Source organism: Polyodon spathula, chromosome 9, assembly GCF_017654505.1.
Source record: "Polyodon spathula isolate WHYD16114869_AA chromosome 9, ASM1765450v1, whole genome shotgun sequence".
NCBI classification, from domain to species: Eukaryota; Metazoa; Chordata; class Actinopteri; order Acipenseriformes; family Polyodontidae; genus Polyodon; species Polyodon spathula.
The window spans coordinates 43,996,638-44,021,318 of NC_054542.1; positions in this window are offsets into that span (position 1 = coordinate 43,996,638).

Consider the following 24,681-nt stretch of genomic DNA (forward strand, 5'->3'; position numbering starts at 1 on the left):
TGAAAACAAACATAGCTTCATGGACGTGTGCACAAGGACACAATGAATAACCTAAAATGAACTAAGCAAAAATCATATTAAATAATGTGTGTTTTTGTAAACTATATCCATAAGAAATGTCAAAATTACTCTGGAATTACTCGTACTCGGACATATAGCCATCTGTTTGTACTTGTTGCTCGGTCTGGCCCAAATAGTTGGTGAGCTAGTGGAAAAAAAATTCAGAACAGCTACTTCCATCCAAAAACATTGTGATCTTGAAATATGATAACCTAGCAGTAATATATCTTATAGTTCATTTTCACAACTGCCTTCATTAATTTTGAGGGCTTACATTTGGCAATCATGGCATTAAAAGGGTGCTGGCACAGGTTTATTTATAATATTTACAATATTTACAGTCATTGCTAGGGTGCCATCAAAGGTTTTCTTTCACAGGCCTACTATGCAGACTCTACCTATTATGGACTCCTGCAGCAGCAACACTATTATACCTGGCTATTGGGTTGCCCTTTTCAGAAATCAATATCACATTCACATGGTTTGTCTGCCTTTCATGTTTCATTTTCAACTATTAAACATTATTTATACTCAAAACAAGGCTAATTTTCTGTCTTAATGAACAACATTTTTTCTTTTTTTCTTTTAAACTGATTACTTGCCAATGTTGTTTCCTGTGCTCAACCTAATCCTGCAATATTTTATTTAATTTAGTGATTGTTTTGACATTTTACTTTGGGTCACAAATCAGTGAGAAGCCTGGAGCAGATTCCATACAAAGAAATAAGAAGTACTAAATGAAATGAGAATTATATTAATGTCTAACAGGATATCTAGTTTGACGAAGGTATAAACAGTATATTTCCCTATGAAAGAAACTGGATTTGAAAAACAGGAATTAAATTAATTAAAGTAATGACGTTCTGAAATGTTAATACAAACATTACTCAGGGATTTAGCTGATGTGATTTACCTAAATCTAAAACTGTCTACAAATCTTTTACTATACTGTATTAGATTATAAGACAATAGTCAGAAATATTTTCATATTAAAATCACATATGAAAATGAAGTGCCAACCATATTATAAAACCCATCTTATGAACTAGCAATAGTATCACTGATCCTTCATGTCCACTGTTACAGATGTTTTGCTTGCATTTTATACTTCAGCTTGGAAAATGCAGATATACAAATTATTCTATATTTTATAATAATACATAAACCAGTATGTGGGATTGGAATGCTAAAAAGGGTGTCAGTGATACCATGTAGGTCAGTTGAAAAAGTGACCCGAATGATTCCAATAATGGATTTTTTCCCCTGTAGAGCAAGTTGCATTGTGTCAGATCTTCTGCAAATGTCAACTCTGATGACAGAACAAGGCTAACTCCTGAAAATGAACACCTTTCTAAAGGTCAATCAAAGAAAATTCAGGTAGACCTATAAGGAGAAGCAGTTGGAAAATAGCAAGCGAGGGAATAATGAAGATGACGATTTTCATTTCTTTCTTTATTTGAAGAAGAGGCTGATAATTAAATCTATTTTATTCATGTAGCCTAAATACCTACAGTATAGTTTGTGGGTGTGGCAAAGTTGCTGGTGATTGTGAACAAGTGTAGAGGTGATGCAGTGCAGAAGAAATCACAAACAATTGTAATCCAGTAGGAAAGTGGGTTTAATTATAATCCGGGTCTGGCCACCAAATAATAAATCCCGGCAATAAACAACAATGTGTATTGTTCGGACATGTAAACAGGGTTACAGTCCCAAACAACAATCACTGATGTATCTGCCCCACAATAATCCGGCACACGGTCACCAGTCCTGGGTGCGTGCGGTCGTGCTCGTGGTGGGTGATAAACAATGTTTACCTTCCGGGTCAATACGTTCCTGCAACAGAGTCTCACCTTCATCCAGGCTGACCGATTTCCCGACCTCGGAAACAAACTGTCAGGCCAGCCCGTCCAGATACTTTTCTTTTCGCTATTTAGCAACCTCACAGGTCGAGAGGGAGATTTACAACCAGAACTCATTGTAATTCTGTCACAGTGGGTTTAAAGTTTTAAGTTTCAGGTCCAAAGTTCATATTCCTGCGAAGATGTTTCAATCTGAATCCCATGGTTAAAAACTAAAATATACCACAACTAAAAGATTTCAGCTAAACTTATGTTTCTAGTCCAAGTATACAAATAATTAAATACGTACGTACAGAAAAAGGCTTTCAAGCTAAAAATAAAATGCATGTGGCAGGGGAAACGGCAGTAGAGTCTGTCTCCCTGCACTGCGGGTTGGAATCCATGTGAAAATTCCAAGAATGTGAGCTTAATATGCACAGTGGCGGGACACCCTGCCACAAAGTTGCACCACCAAATTCGAAGACCATAAGAAAAGAAAAAAAAGACAGACCTTGAATGCAAGTCGCATTTAACTCTTAATGAAAAAAACCCCACAATGATTAACGGTTAAATGACCTATTAATTTCTAGGTGCCAGCATGGAACACTGTATTACAGTAATGTCAGAGTAATTCACCAACTATATAACAAATGAGAAAAGAAAATATGTACAGTAGAGTACTTACAGTATTGAATGGCAGTCCTTGCAGTTTACTCTAGCTAGACAAGGGTAAATTATCTATAATTTTATTTCAGTCAGTTTTGTTGTCCTCCTTTGCTTAAGTTTGCCAACGTGACTGTCGTGTTTGCGAATGAAAATTGCCATTTTCTGACACACATCTCACATGCCCCAAATTCACTTTCTGCTGCACGATTTCCTTTTTCTTCAGCAAACAAGATGCTGAAAAGCTGCCACAAAGCCATGTTAATTTACTGCACTGTATCAAGAGCAATTACTGTAGTGGGCATTACTGTGTACAGTAGCTCTCATTCAAGCGTGCCAGAATAATTGACATGGGCAAATGTAAATTGGTCCCTTAACTGAACAATCTTGAATCCAAGTTACCCTCAAATTCAAGTCACCCACCAAACCCCCCCCCCCCAAAATGTGAACATGTATTTTGCTTTTAAAAAAGTGTGACTTATATTTAAGGTAAGCAAGATCTTTTTTTTTTTTCGTTCCCCTTGTTGTGCTATGCTTAACAATGCTTTCTGTGTCTAACTGTGTTGAAGACATACATCACAGTATGCAGTTAATATAAATCATCTTAAACAGAGGAACTTACTACAAATGCATGATTATTACCACAGCTCCAAAGAATAAAACACATAAATACACGTTTACAAAAGCACCACTTTTACCTTAGCAAAAACATTGCCATTATAGGCCATTATGTCATTTAGATGCATTGACTCATTTCCTTCTGTCACTTCAAGTCCCACAAGCAATTAAGATGCATGCTGCCTTAAAAATGTTGTCCTAGTTTTATCATCGTACCCATTTTCATTAAAGCATATGCCATCAAACTTGCTTCAGCTGTAACAAAGCATGGTTCTTCCTCTAGTGCCATGAAAAATACACGAATACAAGTACCGTATACAGTAAACAATATGTAGTGTAGCAATGTAGTGCATAGTACCAATATACATGCATATTTGTCTTGGATTTGTTAATGTTTTCACAGTGACTTGATAGCTTTACTCTGTAAATTAAATTATTGTTGCATCACTTCTTTAGAGCTAGACTGCACAGTCTATTTATAGACTAAATATATCGATCATTCTACTGCAGCACATTGTTATCACCTACTGTAGCCCCAGACCCTGAATTTAACATTTTATTACTGCCTGGACAAAGAAGTCAATGTCTTTCTCTGCTGTAGGCTCAGGATGGTACATCTATTATATATTCTGGAACCGTAATAAAAAAAATAAAAAAAAAGCTTGGATAATTGGAAGTGGAATATGCCTCTAAGCATTTTCCTCAGAGCATTTAAATATCTGAAATGCGTTAACTTAGAAAGATTGCAGCTAAACCTGTTCTGCTATAGCTCCTAGCACAAACTGTAATATTGGTCTTTAATAGTGAATATCTTGTAATTGTAAACCTTTTAAAGAAGGTTTATTTTTGTAACACATTGCTATAAATATATAGATGTGTTTCATCATCTGAAAATGCTACGAATACTGTCATTGTAGCCATTTTTAAAAATTACGAAAGTAAATTTTATGTGTATATATATATATATATATATATATATATATATATATATATATATATATATATATATATATATATATATATATAAAACGTAACAGATTAATACAAAAATAAACCTCTGGGGAATGATGTAAGCAGAATTGAATCTCTAGTGGTTACCGCCTACAGCCTTCAGCCAAGTCATTATTCCAAACTAGGGTCGTTCTCACATATTTGTGACCCAGCGACTCCTATGTGCCTATATTTGCTTATGTGCTGCATCTTGCCCCAATCTTGCAGTTTTTATAAAGATCTGGAACCAATGTTTATCTTGACTAATTAAACCAATAATTGGTTCAATTAAGTAACAGAGAGCTTGGCTAAAACGAAAACCAGACGACCCTGTAAATCTCCAGGACCAGGGTTGAAGACCCCTGTTGTAGTGAGACCCATGTTTCTGATATATGTGAACTGGAAGTGATCAACAACCTGTTACTCCAACTCTATACTCTATACCTGTTACTCTATGCCTCTATACTTTTGTTTTAGTTACATTTTTTGCCTCTCTATACTTTTGCTTGTAGTTATATTTTCTGCCTCTCTATAATTTTGCTTGTAGTTATATTTTTTGCCTCTCTATGCTTTTGCTTGGTGTTATATTTTTAGCTCTTACACCCAACACACACAGAAGGCTAGATGTAGCAGCTGAAGTTATACATTTAACATTAAATAGCAATGTCATCAACAGGTTTTAAAAGTACATAGTGAATTGAGAAAGTCTGTATTTTTATAGATAAATAGAGGTGTGAATGCAGGAAAAAAAAACAAAAAAAAAACATCCTGTAAGTATTTAAATCTAATGTAATAAATGTCAATATCACATAATTGTGACATTACAGAAGCCTGTGCAAATATGGATTCATACTGTACCATATGCTAGTATAATTTATCTTTATTTTTGTCATATTTAGATTCTAGAATGATACAAGTCTTGCAATCACAGTTTTCTGTTTAATTTCGGATCACGTATTGTATTCACAGTGTAAGCATTTTAAAGGATACAGGTGCCGCAGAAAGATAGCAGCTAGTTGCTTTAACATAAATCTAAGGAAATGTCAGTTTTGTTCTGGTATGTTATTCATCAGAATACAAGCTGTGGAGGACCAGTCAATGGTTGATATGCATGCATTTGTTAAATTCAGAGACTTGTGAGCAATATTGGTGTCCTGTGATTTAGATTATTGAATTGACTTTTTGTTTTTATTAGCGCTAGCTTTTTTAACAATAGAATACTATATGTGTGTTGATAATGTAATGCGCTATATTTTATAATTATACCTGGTTTTAGCACCACACATTTCTTAATCACTTTACTACTTTACATTGATTAGGAATCTGTATAAAACATAAAATGTATAATTTTCGTTTTTGAAAAGGCCCACCAATATGCAATTTTCAGTACAAAAAGAATGTTTTGTTACTACTCTGTAGCCTGATAGTGTATTCAGTGTGTGCGTTTTCAAACAAACAAAACATATATAAAAAACAAGAAACTGTTTTAATGAGGGCCCTTTATGTTCTTCATCATCAACCCTACAGCACGTTGAAGCTGAAAAATGGAAGCCAACCTAATTAGCTTCTTTGGAATTCAAGACGCTGGAACCTGAAAAGAGAAAGCACTGTTTCAAAGGCTTGTCATTTTATGTACAGTAGCGTAACTGAGTCACATCACAAATAAATAGTTTACCAGGTAAAGCCATTGCTGATGTCATATCACATTTTTAGGGAGAGTGGAGTTGTGCCTGTTATCATTACTTTTTACTGACTTTCATAATGTATATCTGCTTTATAAAATACTGCAGTTGTCAAAAGCTAAAAAAAATAAACAAATAAAAAAAAGGAAGGGCTCTATGTTTTTCAGTAGCATTAGGTTTTATTTTTTTCCTGCACAGAGCCACATTTTACTTATTTGGGGTCCTCGGTCTTTCACAAAATCCTTTAAATTAAGTATAACATCCTAACCCAGAAGTATACATGCATATGTGCATATCTCATCTAAAATGTGTGAACTTCAGCAAAATAACTTATCAAGCACAAAGAACGGCACTGCAACATGTACTAAGTACTGGAAAATTAAATCATATAATCAATGTTATCAGAAAAACACCAACATGCAAAGAGATAGGCATGATAAATCTGTCATAAGGGAGGATAAATAATAATGAAGTTCTGTATTTGAGGACTGAGGTTAGTCTTTGTCTAATGAGGGCTTTCTCTTCAGAGACAAAGCTTTGTATCACCTAAAATATTCCTTCAATTGCAGAATGACTTATAAACGAGCACATTGGAAAACAACATTCTGCATTACTGAGGCTAATTGCACTCCAATGCAAGAACTTCTGCAGCTTAGAATCCTTAGGGAAAAACACAGCCCATTATACAAGCTGTGGTGCTACCATGCTTGCCCTAATTAAGGTGTCTCATATCAGTACAATTATGATGAGAATTAATAGTAGAATTAAAATGACCATGAAACTATGATTCCCAGTTATCGCTGATGACCCACTCTACAGATAATGAGCCCACAACTGGCAAGTTATATGCTTGTCTTAATTCTTTTACATTCAGTTTTGCCATGTTGTCTAGCTGTAACTGAGAGGGTTTCAGGTTGCTACATGTAACTTTATTTAGGCTTGCTTGTTTTTGCTATTGTAGTGAATTCATGTTTTGAATTATTCGTCACATTTGATTTAATGTTAGTTTGTTTTATTTTAACACGTGTCTAAAGCACATTTATTTTGTCATGTTACTTTGTTGTAGATTTCCAGAGATCTCACTGGCACGTTGATGCTCTCCTGTCTCATAAATGGATGCACAGCCAGCAGGAGCAGAGAAGGAATTGGACTTTTAGAGCTAGGCTACTGCTGTGCTTCCTGTCTCCCTCCATGTGTGTGTATGCTTTAACTGTTTTAGAAATTAGTATTTTAAAGGCATTGAGGTTTTAGAGGGGTGCTGGAGATGTTTTTAAAGTATTGGTTTTATTGTTGTTTTTAGTAATCCCCATCTCCACGATTGTCTCAAGCAGCACTGCACTTTGTTTAGAATTTTAATTAACATGTTTTGTTTTTATTGAAAAGTGGAAACCCCATGATGTGACTGTGTATTCTTGACTTGTCTTATTTGCTAAATATAGTTAACCACCTGTATTTAATAAAACAAAGTTGGTTGCCTTGCATATTGTTGTGGTCTTGGTTTATTTCCTTCTGGTATTCTACCTGACTGATCACACCCCGATCGAAAAGAACTTGGCCCCTCCCAAGTGCTACATATAGAAATACTGTCTTGATTAATTGTGATAATGCAGCCGTACTGATATTAATATTTTAAAACATTACCACAATCCATAGTGCTTTTTTATCTCCACCAAAACCTCTACAGGCTAATACTGTTTCTAACACACTTGGAAACTGTCACCAACTAAAGACATTTTCTAACTGGAATCATCTACTGCAGGATTAGAACAGTAGAACTTTCAGCCACCAATGCATTTGAGCATTTTATAAAACTAAAAACTAAACACAGGTTTATTACTATATTCCCCAGATATAGAAAACAATATATTAGACATTTTAACCTGACATGAAAAGCATAATAATTTCTTGGTTTAAAAGATAGCTCTGACATTAAGCTAGTACACAGTTACAGCTCAGAAAAATACCTACCAGACAGAGACACGTCAAAAAAGCTAAAGGGACATAATCAAATGAAGAATTGGAACATTTCAAACAAACTGTCATTCCCTGTATAAATAAGCAGAACATCTTTGTAATCAACCAACTTGCTTGGGTATGTAGACAGTGAACACTAGTGCATAGTTACTGTCACTTACTGTTCATGCTCTGGCCTCTAGCGACTGAGATCTAACATGTCTTCGGCTATTTCAGCCAATTGGAGCAAAGATAGCCATTTATTTATCACGAAGCAACAGAAACCATGTGATAGACCACTCCAACACAAACCATGTGATAGACATAAAGTGTAGATAAACAGATGACTTGGATTCTCCTGTGCCATTGTGGAACAGGTATAGAAACTAAGAAGATCCATTAGAACTGGAATATTTCAGCATACTTTTATATGGCCAGCCTGTTTCTGAACATTTGTTTTAATGTTAGCACTACATTTATCACTACTAAAATAAATGCTTTTTGTTCAATGACAGACATTCCGACAAGTTTTCTTCAGCGATACTGTGATTGCTTTCTTTTGGCAATGTTTTTCAGACGATAAACCAGAAGTCTGTGACAGGCTTATTTACTTGGTTAGCAGCATTTTTGCAGATCAAAACTATTTTCTTTATGGTTATGGTTTTACCTTGCTTTGCCACACTTCTGTATGGTTTATCATAGTTACCTAACCCTAACCCTAACCCTAACCTTTTCCTTGATTGTTATATTATATTATGTCTTGCTACCCTTTATTCTAATACAGCATTACAATAGAATAGTGTAGTAAAATTTATAATACAAAGAACACAAGTAAAAAGTCTAACTCTAACTGGACCATGAGCTAAACTCATCTAAGAACACTTGTTGATTGTAACAAATTGGTAATTGTGACAGTGATAAAAAACAATCCACTTGTAAACCAGAGTTCACGAATAGTCAGATTGTGATCAATGGTCTCAAGCCACCTATAATGGCCAAAAGAAAAAGCAATGTGGCACTATAGTCCCTGCTAACAAGAGTGTAATTAGTGACTATTAAAACAGAATGGCTCTGCTTTGACAAATGGCAACAATTACCTGGAAATGTCTCAAACCTGAGGAATTCAAATAAAGTAGCAGATAAAAAAAAAAAAAAAGTTTAACCATAGTAGATGTGGAGAAATGTATAGGGGGATAAAATGTTTAAAATCTCAAGGGAAAACCAATAATGATATCCTTCACACTTGCATCTCAATCACTGATAACGTATCTTTCTAATATATTGGTAACTAAAAGGTCATAACCTGAACTAACTATAGCAATCGACTGGAGAGTTAGCTGCAGTCAGCAGTATCTTTCTTTTTTTGTGGCCTTTGCTGCACTTATCTGGAATGTTGTCGGCTTCACAGCTGTGCTGCAGCATAACGAATGGTGAGGCAAGATTAAACAAAATAAACAAAATTTGTCTACATGACACAACCCCAAATGTTCCTGCAGCAATAACTGCATGGATGCTGGCACATACACCTATCTAACAAGGACAAATGGAGTAGCCCTCCACACACTGAATATTTCAACTATTTATCCTCTATGTGATATCCAAAAAAAAAAAAAAAACTTTCTTGCCAGTGTTTTTATTATAGTATTTTTTAAATGTTAATCATAATGTACTATGATCAATCAAATTTGCATAATGGAAGTGTTCTGTTAAATTGACACCCTTTATCCTTTTGCCCAGTCAAACACTCATACAATAAAAAAGATAATAATAACATTTGGATTCAGTGAAAAAAGGATCCCTGAAAACACTGTTAAGCACCATACACTAAGACATAATGCTCTATGAATTTAACTAGTGTATTACCACCAGTGCTGGCCTGACCTCTCTGTGGCCCTTTCAGATAAACCATGGCTTAAGGGGTTGGTAGCCTGGCCAGTCTAGCTGTGTTTAGTATAATATTTTCTGGTTAGTAATCGGTAGCAAAGCAACCTAAAAATGAGACTGCATAAATTATATACAAAAAAGAAGCTTTTGACACAACTGCAAATGTTGCTATAAATTCAGTAAATTCAGCACCATCAAGCTGTATCAGTGGCCTTTGCATTAGTTTAGTGACCTTGTTTACTTGTGCAAGAATATCATTCCATATAACATGTGAAAGTGTATGGCCAGTTACATTGTGCATTGTGTTGGGTGGGGCCTAGGGCGATTAGTAGCCTAATGTATAAAACTTTGATAGTGGTGCGGTGTGAGTGAATTCCAAGGGAAGCAATATATGGGGCCCTATCTGATTGTATAGGCTGCATAAGGCCAGCCTCGACAACCATAATAGTAATTGTATTGTAACAGCCGTTGATGCGGAGGGCATCACCACAACTAAAAGTCTTCAAAAACAACAGTGGGGCAGGACACGATGCCTTATACAGTACCCAAATAAGCAGGGTTCATTTCAAGAAGACCACTGCCCAAATTAAAAAAAAAAAAAATGAGACTTGATTAATTATATATTACTAGAAATACTATTACACTAAGCATAAAAACCCTAGCATATGAAAATAAGTAAATACATCTAGTCTAGAAGCATCAACATATATTTTAAGAAAGGTATCACAACATTTAAATTTAGACAAACACAACAGCATTTATTAATGTGGAATAAACATTTTGTAAAATGTACTTGTAAAAAAAAAAAAAAAACATGGAGACATTTTTATTTGGATTTAATTAAGTCGTCATCAATAATGTATCCACAGCATAAAAGCTGTTCCAGCAGGCTAGCAGAATGATAGACTCATATGTATTCAGGGTGTCCATAAAATCATTGGCTATATATCAAGAGGTGCTGAGTCCCCGTAGCAATGGTGTGTTTTTCTGCTATGTTTCAGGTCGCATTGCTCTGCAGTGAATTTTATTTATTTATTTATTTTTCACGCCAGTAGCATAAATCGACTTTACTAAACTCTAATATAAGTACTGTAATTATATTGTGTAAGTGAGCTGTCCCTTACTTCTGCTTGTTAATGACTAATTATTGTTATTCTTGAAACAACAATATATGCCATAGTGTTCATCTCAGGTTTCCTTTTTTAAGGAGATGATCAGCTCAGTGATTACTAACTTGTTTGCAATTTAACCCCTTCAGACCCTGCGCCCATTACAATGGACGTCACATGGCAGCTTGTAGTTTTTAGCTTTTTGTAACAATTAACACTACTTTAACTCTCAAATCTATTTGATTGGACGTTTAACAACCAATCAAATGGCAGTATCGCTCTGTCTTGTCATTTGAAAAAAATCCACCACACTGAAGTCAGGACTTCACCCCACATGTCAAAGTATGCAACATTTTAAACAGTTTTATTCACATTTATAGATATTTGTGCCAATATTTCATATATATGATATAATATTGAAAGGTGGAACTTATTAATTAAAGTTTAATATCAAATGTTTGAAGGCAAGTTTTTACACAGGATTTTTTCAAATATTGCTGAAGTAACTTTAAAAAAATGGATGGTGAGTAAGTAGATTCAAGAAATGCACAGAGTCCTTTTCTTCAATCAGTTGTTAGGTTTATTGAAATAAGCAGGGAGTCTGGTCCCAGGTACAGGATAAACAGAATACTTGTTCTTACAATTTTTGCATGACAATAAATACCCTTCTGTATAGATGGTCCACCTTCTCTTTCTCTGACACTTAACCAATAGCAAAGGTACAACACATTATTCTGTTACCATATATTTAATTTAGTGTGTGTATGTGTGTGTATGTGTGTCTGTGTGTGTGTAGTCTTGTGTGACGACCTCTGAACTCAACGCATTCTTCAGACCCCTGGCTCAGTTAATCTAGTTATCACCACCTCTCATGTGTATGCTGAAATTAGGTTTATGAACAACTGAAAAGTAAACTCACAAAAGCTCTGTAAAACATTAATTGTGATGAACATAATATATGCTATTGTGCCTAGGGATCTGACACCCACATGTATTTTCTGAATCTTTGATAACACCTTTAAATTTCCCTTAAATTGTTTTAAACAGAATTACATTTATGCATAATTACACTCTTATAAATGTAATAAAAAATGCATGCAGCATCCATTTTGCCTGCTTTCCGTTGTCCTTTTTAACTAAATCAATACAACCTCTATCACTCATGTGATCTGTGGTTTCAAATATGTATTCATAGGTGATTCATAAAATTCACCCGTGTCTTAAACATAAAATTCACACACAAACAAACAAATAAACAAACACTTAACTTGCTTCATGAAAATATTTTTAATAAAATATTTCAAGGTTGATTTACTTAATTAGTTTCAGATTTATTGATCTCCAAAAACATTTGTTTTCTTCCTAAAAGTTTTTTTCAAGCAGTTAATGTAGCAGCAATCTGTACACTATCTCTCTCTCTCCCGCTCTGCACTTTCTTTTCTAGTTAACCCTTAGAAAAACAAAAAGCTCTCTGTATATCAATATAATCCAACACAAACTTTTTCATTGTTCCTTTGTATATTTGTGTTACTGTTTCAGTCCAAAGGTTGGCCATTCCTTTGCAGTCAAACACCAACACCATTCAGACAATTCATCAATTAACCTGGGTCTCTTTCCCTTATCAAACCCCTTACGATCGAGGCAAGACAATAAGTATTTGTGCTGGTTCTTAGTATGTAGTTTTTCTAAGATGTTACTTTATCTCCACGCTTAAGCAAAATCAGAATTACTCAAACAATCATTAATAAACAACTTCTTAATCACATTTTAATGTGACCTTTTAATTTTATTTTTACAACATATAGTCCTCAAAGTTGATATAGAATCTTTACCATTACAGTTTTTTTGTTTTGTTTTTTGTGGGCTACCAGTCTTGAATTGCCTTTGTCTTTTTCTTCTTACGAGACACACACTCCTGACCTGTTACATGAACATGTACATTACTGTTCTGTACTATATACCATCTTTCTTTGATTTGGTGCCTTTGTCTTTTTCTTTTTCTTCTTCGAGGACAACAGAAAAAAAACACACCTCCTGACCTGTTAAGCTTCCCTTTCTGCCATGTTTTAAAACATAGTCTATGTTCCATATTCTCTAGTCATCTATTTGATGACCATCAATATTATCTTTTAACATATTTGGAGTTGATCAGACTCCCAACAAAACTAACAAAAAAACAACCACTTTTTAGTTTTGTCTTGTTTTTACCAACATTCCGTGCTTTAAAGCTATGCTTAAGGAAGCATACAATTTTATTTTGGTTTATTGCACATTTAATTTACACTTTTGTATGCGCTGTTTGGGCTTAACTGGAACTTATTGTCTGATTGTTCCTTATTTGCACCACCTTATAAACCAAACAGTAAAAACAAAGACAAAACAGGTGTAACAAATCCTCTCAAAAACAAACATAAAATATCAATCAGAGTATGCCCGTACCTGTTGAGCAATACAAATCTGTGTAACTAGTCCAATAGACTCTACTGGCACGTTATAGCACTACACGATTTACTCTTGACTTTTTTTAGGATTCCAGAGGTCCTCTTTCATACATAAAGTCCTAATAGTCAATACACTTTTAGTTAAGCAGTCTTAACAAATTGTGTCCTCAATGTACATGAATTATCAAATAGTCAAAAGTCCTCTTTCATACTTTACCCTTGATTCTCACTACATTCTAAAAACTGCATATAAAACAATAAACCAGTAACTGCTCATCAATGTACGTACGTGATTATATGTTCAAGCTGAAGTCCTGATTCAAAGATTCTCCACACCGTCTGAGCCGAGAGTAGAAAATGACTCCTCCTGTCTGCTTCGTCCTGGTCCTCTGCAAGGGATACAGGCTAGGCAAACAGGTTTCTCTGTAGTGAAGTATCAACCCCCTGGTATTTGGAAAACAAAAGTATCAGGAAACAGTCCGCAGGTGGCTCGCCAATTAAGTAACTTAAAAAAAAAATGGATGGTGAGTAAGTAGATTCAAGAAAATGCACAGAGTCCTTTACTTCAATCAGTTGTTAGGTTTATTGAAATATGCAGGGAGTCTGATCCCAGGTACAGGACAAACAGAATACTCATTCTTACAATTTTTGCATGACAATAAATACCCTTCTGTATAGATGGTCCACCTCATCTTTCTCTGACACTTAACCAATAGCAAAGGTACAACACATTATTCTGTTACCATATATTTAATTTAGTGTGTGTGTGTGTGTGTGTGTGTGTGTGTGTGTGTGTGTGTGTCTGTGTGTGTAGTCTTATGTGATGACCTCTGAGCATTCTTCAGACCCCTGGTGCCCCAAAAAGTCCATACATCTAGTTTTTGTCATCTTCCTTGTTCATATCTCTTCGTTTTGCTTGAGACCCTTTGAGTCCAGTGGTGTTATCTCTTATTCTCCTTGAGAACCGTTGGGTCCAATGCCAGTCCATGGGAGCCTTTTAGCTCCTTTATGCTTTGTATTCCAAAAGCCTTAGAGCCTGGCCCCTTCTGGTCCACAGCATTGTTATCTTGTTAGCTTGCAGTTAATGCTGGCTTGAAGACGGTCTCTATCAATTGTTAGCAGTACATGCAATTTGAACCAAACAGTCTGCTATCTGCAATATTAGTCTCTTTTCAGAAAAGAACACCAGTATAGCTCTGCCAGTCCACATGTGTAGCAAACTGCTAATCAATTCTCGATCCATGTTTTCAAACAATTGCCGTCAATTACAATGGACAGTGGGTCGGAAACCATGTTATTGAACTCAATTCTCCAATACTGATGAATGACCTTACTATTATAAAACAGTACATCAGAACAAGAGAATGAGTTGATAATAAGTTGAAAATATTCCATATGCAGAATATACAGCCCTTGAACTCCTTGAACTAATTGGCAATGGAAATATCTCTGATGTTGACATTTTGGGGAGCGATGAGGAAGATAGAGATGCTGCTAGATTTGAGAGTAGAAAGTCAGTTAGGAATAAATGTCATATTGAAATATAGTCATGTTTTAGTATAAACTTCAGATAATATCACATATAAGATAAATAAAATAATATAAAATGTCACATATAAGGGTTAAACAGCAGTAGCTCCCCCTATGACAACCTGTGGTTGTTGACATAAGCGCTACATAACATCTATGCAGAACAAAATGCAGTCAAGGGATATAAACATGTATCAGTTTCTGAAATTGAAGTCCTTGTCGGTCTACATATGGCAATGGGGGTACTGGGTTTGCCAAGAGTGCCAAAGTACTGGTCTTCCAGTATCAATATCGGCCTTTTCCGGGATACCCTGTATCGTGACTGATTTTTCCAGCTTCGCTCCAACCTGCATGTGGTGAACAACAATGAGAGGCCTCCTGAAGACACTAATGTATTCTACAAGGTCAGACAACTCTATGACTCCATAAGGAAACACGGTCTAGATCTGTAATTGGAGGAAGATTTCTCTATTGATGAGCAGACTGTGCCTTTCAGGGGGAAACTTTCTGTGCTTCAGTATGTTAAAGGGAAGCCAGATCCATGGGCAGTCAAGGTGTATTTCCTCTGTGGCAAAAGTGGCCTTGCTTATGATTTCCTCATCTATCAAGGTGCCACAACAGAGCTCTCTGAGCAGAGCAAGATGGTTTTATGACATGGAGCAGCTGTGGTCATCCACCTGTGTCAGAGAATCCAGACCCCTAACCACAAGTTCTTTTTTGACAACTTCTTCACCACCTACAATGTCCTTGAAGTGCTGGCAGAAAAGAAAATCCATGCGGCTGGAACAGCTAGGGTTTGTCGCTTTGTGAAGCCCCCACTGAATACAGACAAGGAAATGTCAAATAAAGGGAACCATGATGAAGTGAGGAGTAGGGATGGAAAGGTGGTTCTAGTGAAGTGGTTTGATAACCGTTCTGTTGTGCTGGCCTCCAACTTTGTTAGTGTAGGAGATGAAGATGAAGTTGAGAGGTTGGAGCAGAAAGAGAGGCGGTTTGTGAAGGTCAAGTGTCCAGAGGTGGTGCAGAAATACAACAAGGCCATGGGAGGGATGGACAAGCTTGCTTAACTCATTAGCCTTTACAGGATTGCATCCGGTCCCACAAATGGCCACTGAGCATGACTACTTGTGCCTTTGATATTGCTGTAGTTAACAGCTTGCCTGAGTATCGCAGAGACAAAGAATATTAGGGCACTTGGCCACAGCAAATCATGGATCTCCTCGACTTCAAAATGTATGTGGCAGAAGCGCTTGTGCGCGTGGGGAAGCCCCACGTATTGAGAAAATGAGGGAGGCAGAGCAGTTCCAACATACCCAGTCCATGTATGAGTCTGAATACCCATGATGAGCCAGCAAAAAAGAAAGGAGCCATGGAATGACGGCCCATTCAAGAGGTGCAGACCGACATGCTGGACCACATGCCAAATTATCATGGAAAAAAGAAGCAACAAGATGCAAATTGCCAGGCTGTTCCGGAAAAACTCATGTCTACTGTGACAAGTGCAAGGTGCACTTCTGCTTTGCGTCACGGAGAAACTGATTCAAAGATGCCCATAGATTAATCCCACAAATTAACTGACAGAATTGTGAGATTCTCAAGCTTTTTTGTTTGTAAATTGTAACTGTTTTTTTTTAAACAAACAAAAAAAAAAATCTATAAAAAATATGATGTTATACCTTACAATTGAAAAACTGTTAAATTGTTCAAGTTCATGTTCCATGTGATGTCAATATTACAATTATAAGACTAAAAATATATATGATGATTGGTATTTTATTGGTATGTTACAACTGTTTGGACCTGATGTCAATTCAAATGGCCAAAAACTTTAACAATTAAAGAGTTTTGATTTTTTTTAAAAATTGATTCAGTCTCATTTCTGGTTGCATTAAGGATGGGAAAAAGGCATTGTTATATTTTTCACAACCTTGGAACATAATAACAGTCTGAAGGGGTTATTTGATTTTGTTTTCTGTGAGTTGACTGTGAACATAAAAAGCTCAGTCAAAATGTATGACTACAAAACAGCATTACAACAGCATTCCTAAAAACTGTGTATGCATTTAAACAAAACCATAATTTGTGTTACATTTAATACCTTTAAACAGTGTGGCTATGTTTACAACACCTTTTAGCAAGCCAGAATGATATATTATCTTCTTATAATGCACAATTTTGATACAGAAGTGGTAGGACCCAAAGGAGGGTTCCTGGCCATTTTGCCATACCCTAAAATTCACAATGTTATGTGGTAGGCACAACTAGAAGAATTATGTATGAAGTGCACAAAGAAGTTATAGAATCAGTGATTTGTCTTAAAAGCACAGGCACATACTTTTTGCAAAATGTTTTGTGGTGCATGGCACGATGATTTAATTCATATTTATCTTAAATACACTTCTTTAAAGTGGATTTACAGAATCACTGTTACCTGAACAGTATTACAGAAGACAACTTATACAATCTATACAGGGTATTACCATTACCATTTAAATGCATACAAATATACCTGTATGGTATTGCCAGAGAGACAAGCACTGTGGCCTAAAAGAAAAACATTTCAAATAAGACTTAGTTAGTCAGAGATCTACCTCAGTGACAAAATTGATTTACAAATTTACAAAAAATGGTATGTGCTAAATATACAGTGCAACCACACACCACTCTATTGAACTGAAATTATATATAATAGGCTACCTATATGTATTTTCTTAGAGACTGTGCTGTTCTATTTGTGTTTTTAATTAATAAATGGTAAGATTATTTTATATTTATTTCCCAAATGCATTTTTTAATTTCCACTTTAACTAAACTCATACTTCAATTAAAATATTAGAATGACGCCCACCTCAGACCACCTGCAATTTTGTTAAACCCTCCTAAAAAAGCAGGTAATTTGATAATATTATCATCTTATTATAAAGGAATTACAATAGTGAATCAGTTTGTTATCACAAATCAAACACACTCTAATTATATTACTTTTTTAACTAAAAGAGACTGATCGATTAATGGAGTCAAGTATATTGTATCTCATTGTCTTAAATAATAGGTTTGATCCAGAAATAAAACTGTTTAAATCACTTTTTGTGTCTCTTACTTTGTCAATGCCAGAACCCAACAGTTTGCCACTTAAAGAGTTATAAATTATCTAATTAAGTGCCTCCTTGCAGATGTGTTTTAGTTACATTAGAGTTGATTTTTTATAGATGCTGCACATTCTGTTGTTGGACTAGTAGATAATCATTCCTTTTCTGTTAAAGATTAAAGGCTGCCGTAGGTTTTGAAATAACATACACCACAGGGGAACATTTAACAAATGTCTTTTGCACTGGGGACATGTCTACATCTGTTAATTTTTTTACAGAATGTTTTTACTTTGTAAATTATATTCTTTTGCATTTTTGACGAATTGAAATCGTATGTGCTGTGATACTGACTCCTGCAGTAAATACTGTCAGTGCACCCAGTATCTGTGCCTCTAATTGCCTTGCTCTGACAATTCCCATGTCAGTGGCAGTCCAATTATTGTTTATAGTATTTTCTTGCAGGATTTATATCATTATAATTATTGTTTTCCTTTCTGAAAGCTTTCTTTTGCACCTACTTGAAACAAGTGTATCATGCATGTATGTGTATTAAAACTGATAATCTTCCTTCATGTTGTGTCTTAAGAAATGCATTCCTGGGTATTCAGTATACAGAAAGCATTTTAATTAAATTTTTTGCACACATTGCCACACACTGACAGACAGTGTTTAATTAGAGAGAGTATTATAATAATGTACCTTGATTATCTTCATAAAATAAAGTATATTCTTCAACTACAATAAAGTCAAACTCTAATTAGATTTTATTTTTTCCTTTTAAGTCAATTAAAAAAAAATCTCACAGATGCACCATTTTGACTTTAAGTACATTAGGTTTTTTCCTGATAAGATAACAATTCTTATTTTTCTTAATTTTCTACTAAATACTTTCTTTGAAGACTGTCAAGCTTAACCATACTAACATTCATGGGATTAATAAAATGTAATACTTTTTAAATAGTATACCGCAGTTACATTTATAAAGTAATTCCTTAAAATTATGAAAAGCGCCACCTCAGTATCACAATAATAGGGAGGTGTTTTCACCCGATGTATTCTCATTATAGATTTTCAGGTTTCTTCATAATTTCATTGGTTTTGTCAGTATATTCCTTGGTATTAATTTAATTGAACCTGTGTCAGTTATAGAGATTTAAATCCCATGTCATTGTGGGGTTATTGTTAATTAAAGTTTATGTTTCATCATTTTTTTTAGTGATGACTTTTTGCATGAGCTATTAATTATGTTACTAATTGTAAGTTTTACATTATGTATATGTGTGTCTTTTATAGTTAAGTTGTTTTTAATCATTATGTTTAACACTAGAATTGACTCCATGGCTATCCGTGCTTTCTAATACAAACGTATGCACTGAGCTGTACTGAGGCCTTGTCCGAAGTCAGTTTAAATCTTGTGCTTATATGATTGTATTGGAGGTATACCTTTCTTCTATATAAAGTGTTTTTTAATCAAAATCCATTTGTCAGCTTAATTTTTTCACTACAATCTTTATTTACACCACACAGTATGTTGGTTCCCTTGTGTCTTTTCTTTGGCACTGTATGGGACTGATCAGTGCTTCTCATGCTCATTCAGTCTTAATTACCGTATTCCTTCTAATTTAAGATGCCCATTAATTTTAGATGCAGGCCAAATTCCCCACCTCCAGGTTGAGAAAAAAACAAAACATCAAATAAAGAAGCATTTAGAAGACATATAAAGAAGATACAACCTCAATTATGCATATACGACACATTTTTAAAAAGGAATGAAATGCTACAAACTCATCTATTAGGTATATTGATAAAGCATTTGTATATTGGTAAATTAGCATGTCTGTCTGTAACAACATTTAACCTCTCCTAGTCATCATCCTCTGAGCTGAAGGAGTCCTCTGTGTTACTTGACATCTCCCAGACAATGACTCCCATTGCTTTGATAATGGCTGCCTGTATGTCAAGGATGATTCGAGATTAGACAGTAAAGTTTTTGTTGGTCTTTTCATGGAAAATCAGTCACATTCCTGTTTGTGTACTCAGGCAGTCACGTCTTATACTATATTTTGATATAAGATTGAAAAAAATGGTTTAAAAATTGCTATTTAATCACTTCAACTCCAGATGTAAAAATAAAACCCCTTCCCAGTTGCCAGATTTTTAAAATAATATTAATAATGTTTTCAAACGTGTAATTGATATAAAATGTTAACATATGATGAATAAAACACAAATAATTGACATAAACAGTGTTTCTCCAAACCCTTTATACTCCTGTGTATTACATACCCATGTTCAATATAGAGATAAAAACACTTTTTTTTTTTAACAATGAAAACAAAAAAGATCCTAATAACGCTAATAACAATAATACTCAGTAAACAGTAATTATCAAATAAAATTCAAACAACATCAAAACATTTGCCATTATTGACTTGCTCTGTTCCATTTATTGAAATTCTCAATACAACAGAACCCAGGGTTCCCTTCTCAACCACTATGCATTTCTTTGTTGTTGCAGGCTCTGCTTCCCTTGTGTTGGAGGGACAGTCACAAATGAGTGTACACAGTTACTTTGCACAGACATTGTGATAGATCTGCCTGCCGCAGACTCCTGCTTCATTGCCTGTAACCAGTGTTGTGTTTTGATAGTATTTTGTCACAGCACTGCCATGAAAAGACCATGTACGTTGCCATGTTTAGCTTTTGCTATAAACTATATAAACTACAACCAAACAAGTAAAACTAATAATAAAACAAAAACAAATAATAAATTAAAACACTCTCTGATGTTATTGCCTTTGTAATCATTCTGAGGTTGCAGGATGCGGCCCCTTTAAGATTGTTTATGTATCCCAGCTTTGCACTTTTGAATGACTGTATGCAGTCTGGCAGTGAGCATGCACACAAGAGAGAGCGAGAGAGAAAGATTGATTCAACCCTTTGGGATGTAACAGAAGATAAGCTCTGGAAGTGGAAACCTTTCTGATGTGTGAAATTAAGTACCGACATAATATATTGTATTATGGTAATGGATATAAATTACCCTGTACACGTCAGTAAAAGTAACAAAGATGCCGCAGCAGTTGTGCCTCCATCTGATGCAGGCATGCTATCTTCAAGGACCGCGCTCTTAAGTGTGATGGAACCTCTCCTGCTACTCGGACCAAGGGGACATTTCATCACAGCTTCTTATCTATTTTGTTTAAGGTGTTACTATGTTCTTGTTGAGGGGGGAAACAGTATAATTTAAAAGGTGGATTACTTCTTGCTTCTGCTCGTAAAATTTCTGAAGTAAATGTCGTCCTTTTCAACATTATACAGACATACCATTTTCTTGGATAGACTACCAGTCAACTGAAGACCTTTCCCCCATACTCCAACCTAGAACATGATAGCAAAATATGTTGAAAAAATTGCATGAATATGTAGAGTGCAGGAGACAGCAAGCAATTATATATATATATATATATATATATATATATATATATATATATATATAATATATTCAAAACTCTATAGAGTGTTTAGCATCACTTTAGTATGGCCAGAAATGAAATCTGTTGCAAATGAGCAAAACAATGTTTTTATTTAATATATGACACCCTTAGAGAAATCTGCTTGGCATATCTTTAATATTGTTGGAGCCATAGGAAGGTTATTTGGCAAAGCTAAGCAATTAGCGGCTATCTACATCAACATGGGAAAAAGTTAAATGCTCCAAGTTTCACTTCTCTCTTTTTCATTACTAATTTAGAATCCAGTACATTGGGCTTTGGAGACAAAATCTAATTTAAAAGTAAGAAAGTGTTTTGCATCAGTTACAGATAAAATATGTCTCTTAATAATGAATACCATTGTGACTTGTTAAGTCATTATAACAAAATTAGAGTGTAAGGGCCGTATAATATTATAAATATTGAATTCAAATATATATATATATATATATATATATATATATATATATATATATATATATATATATATATATATATATATCTCTATTATATATAATATATATTGTATTAAATTAGGGCTGCATTTCCGTAAATAGGGCTGCATTTCCTTAAAGGGTACATAAAGACCTTTTTATTTTACTGTGTTACATGTTCTCATGTGTTGCTACAACTGTTTACATAAGGTGTGTGCATTATGTTATTTTTTGGGGGATTTTATTTTATATTTTTTTTTACATCTTGACCACTTTTTTAAACTATAAATTGCATTCCCTGTCTCAAGATGACTTCCCCTGTACCCACATTGACCTCTCAGAACTACATTTCCCATCATCCTCCTGCTCACTGGTAAATCCATCTCAGTTACATATGTGAGCAGCAGGATGATAGGAAATGTAGTTCTGAGAGGTCAATGCAGGGAATGCAATTTAAAAGTTTAAAAAAAGGGGTCAAAATGTAAAAAATTGAAAATTAAAACAATACACACACCTTACGTAAACAGTTATAGCAACACATGGGAACATGTAACACGATAAAATAAAAAGGTCCATATGGGCCCTTTAACTTTCTTAAATGCCTACTTATCCCATTGAATTTGGGATAGCACCAAGCTATTTGTTGTTTTTTTTTTTTTTTTTTCTCAGCTCTTGAAACAATGTAAAGTTGTACAGTATTAGAATTTTATAGACATATACATTCATGTTTATCTGATTTTCGCATGCTGACACTGAATGCAAAATTGACTTAGGCAAGCTAGGTAGCGTCTTAGCAATTTTCTCTCACTTTAGTTTATTTCTAATGCTGTTGGAGATTAAAGTCAGTATCATGGATTCTCATGTGTACAAATATTAATATATGTTTGTACATTATTTACATACATTTGCAATATGCCCTAATTAGAATTCCTACACAATTTGTTCAAAATATTTGAAGTACAATTACAACAACTTGTGTTCATCAACTTGTATTGACTGAAGCATCACCCTCTTTAACGATTATTGTACAGTATATGCCCTATCCTTATATGGATCATTGTTGTCCAGTATTGAATTGCATAGATTACAATGTCACTGAAGTGCAGGTCTAACTAAACGTTTTCACTGCTGTATATTTCTGTAGACAAGACCCATCATTTAGAAAAGACTGTCACACACACACACACACACACACACACACACACACACACACACACACACACACACACACACACACACACACACACACACACACACCCCTAAAGATTATACAAGGGCTTTTCCAGATTTTTTTGATTCCAATAACATTGTTCCATTGGTCAAAATGTGTGAAATTCCAAGGACATACTGAAGAATTCTTCTTTCCAGAAATGTCCAATTACGGTACTGATAACTGGACAAAATACTAGATATGTTACATAGCAGTTTTTAATACTGCAATACTGAACAATAACATGTGGGTATTACACTACATTTTAATTCTGGAATGTTCCAATACTGACAAATGTAATTCATATTCATTCACTTGTTTGTAGCTTGAAACACTGGGTAATGGAGTGATACTTGTATGATAATGTTGCAGTTTTCTCTATGCTTATACAGAACTATGCATTTACCATACATAGTCTTGTTGCGTCTGGGTGTTTATCATGTTACAACCTGTTTCACTACACTTTGTTATTCTTGAACCACGGTATACTACAATAAAGTTGTGCAATTTTATAACATTCAACTTTTTTGAAATGTGTATTCATGGCAATATAATGACATTTCACACAGAAATAATCCCTAGGGGTGTTTCACCCAATGCTTATTTTAAGTATTTCTTGATAAAAACTTAATGTTCAGGGAATTACACCACCTTGTACACATTCATCTGGTACAAAATAATTAATGAGCCAAAAATAGCATTAAAATAAAAACACACACAGCAGTGTTAGTAATGACAACAGATTCATTTATTTTGTCTTTTATTCCATTTGCTGTGAAAAAAAAAAACAGATTCCAATGTAAAACAAGCATCTAGTCCTAGATATCTATATATATATTATACTATATCTATCTATATATATATATATATATATATATATATATATATATATATATATATATATATATATATATATATATATATATCTATATATATCGTCTAATTAACTTATTTTGTTTCAGGGATGCATGGATTCCCTTCGACAATGTTGTTGATGAATAGCAGGCTTTACTGCAACCTGGACCTTGAGTTAAAACATTCAAAATCACGTCAGCCAAAATGTAATTATCTTTTGGAAATTTCTTCTCTGAAAGCTTCATTCAAAATGTTGAATCCCTCCTAAGGATTTTCGTGTTCTGCTTATCCCTTTGTCACTCCATTCCATGTGTGTATTAAAGAACCTGTACAATGCATCAGAACAATAAAGTGCCACCCACACACCATTACTCACCAGCTAAACAGCGCTGAATGCTGTATTCCCTACATCATTGGTATTTTTTTATTTATTTAAATCACTGACCTACTGTATACTGGCTTATATCCTCACCTTCCACTACATCGACTGAGCTACGGCTTTCATTTTACACCATGTCCTGTCAATACAGCCATCTAAAAAACATTGCAGTAGATTTCTCACAGCTAACGTTGCTTCGTTCTACCCTCACAGTGAAAACTTCCAGAAAGTTGTTCCAGAATCGTCAGACATCAGACATCACCCCTCCTCGACTCAATCCTTACCCCTCCTTGAATCAGTCCTCACCCCTCCTCGAGTCAATCCTCACCCCTTCTCGACTCAATCCTTACCCCTCCTTGAGTCAATCTTCACCCTCCTTGAGTCAATCCTCACCCCTCCTCTACTCAGTCGTCAGACATCAGACATCACACTTCCTCGACTCAATCCTCACC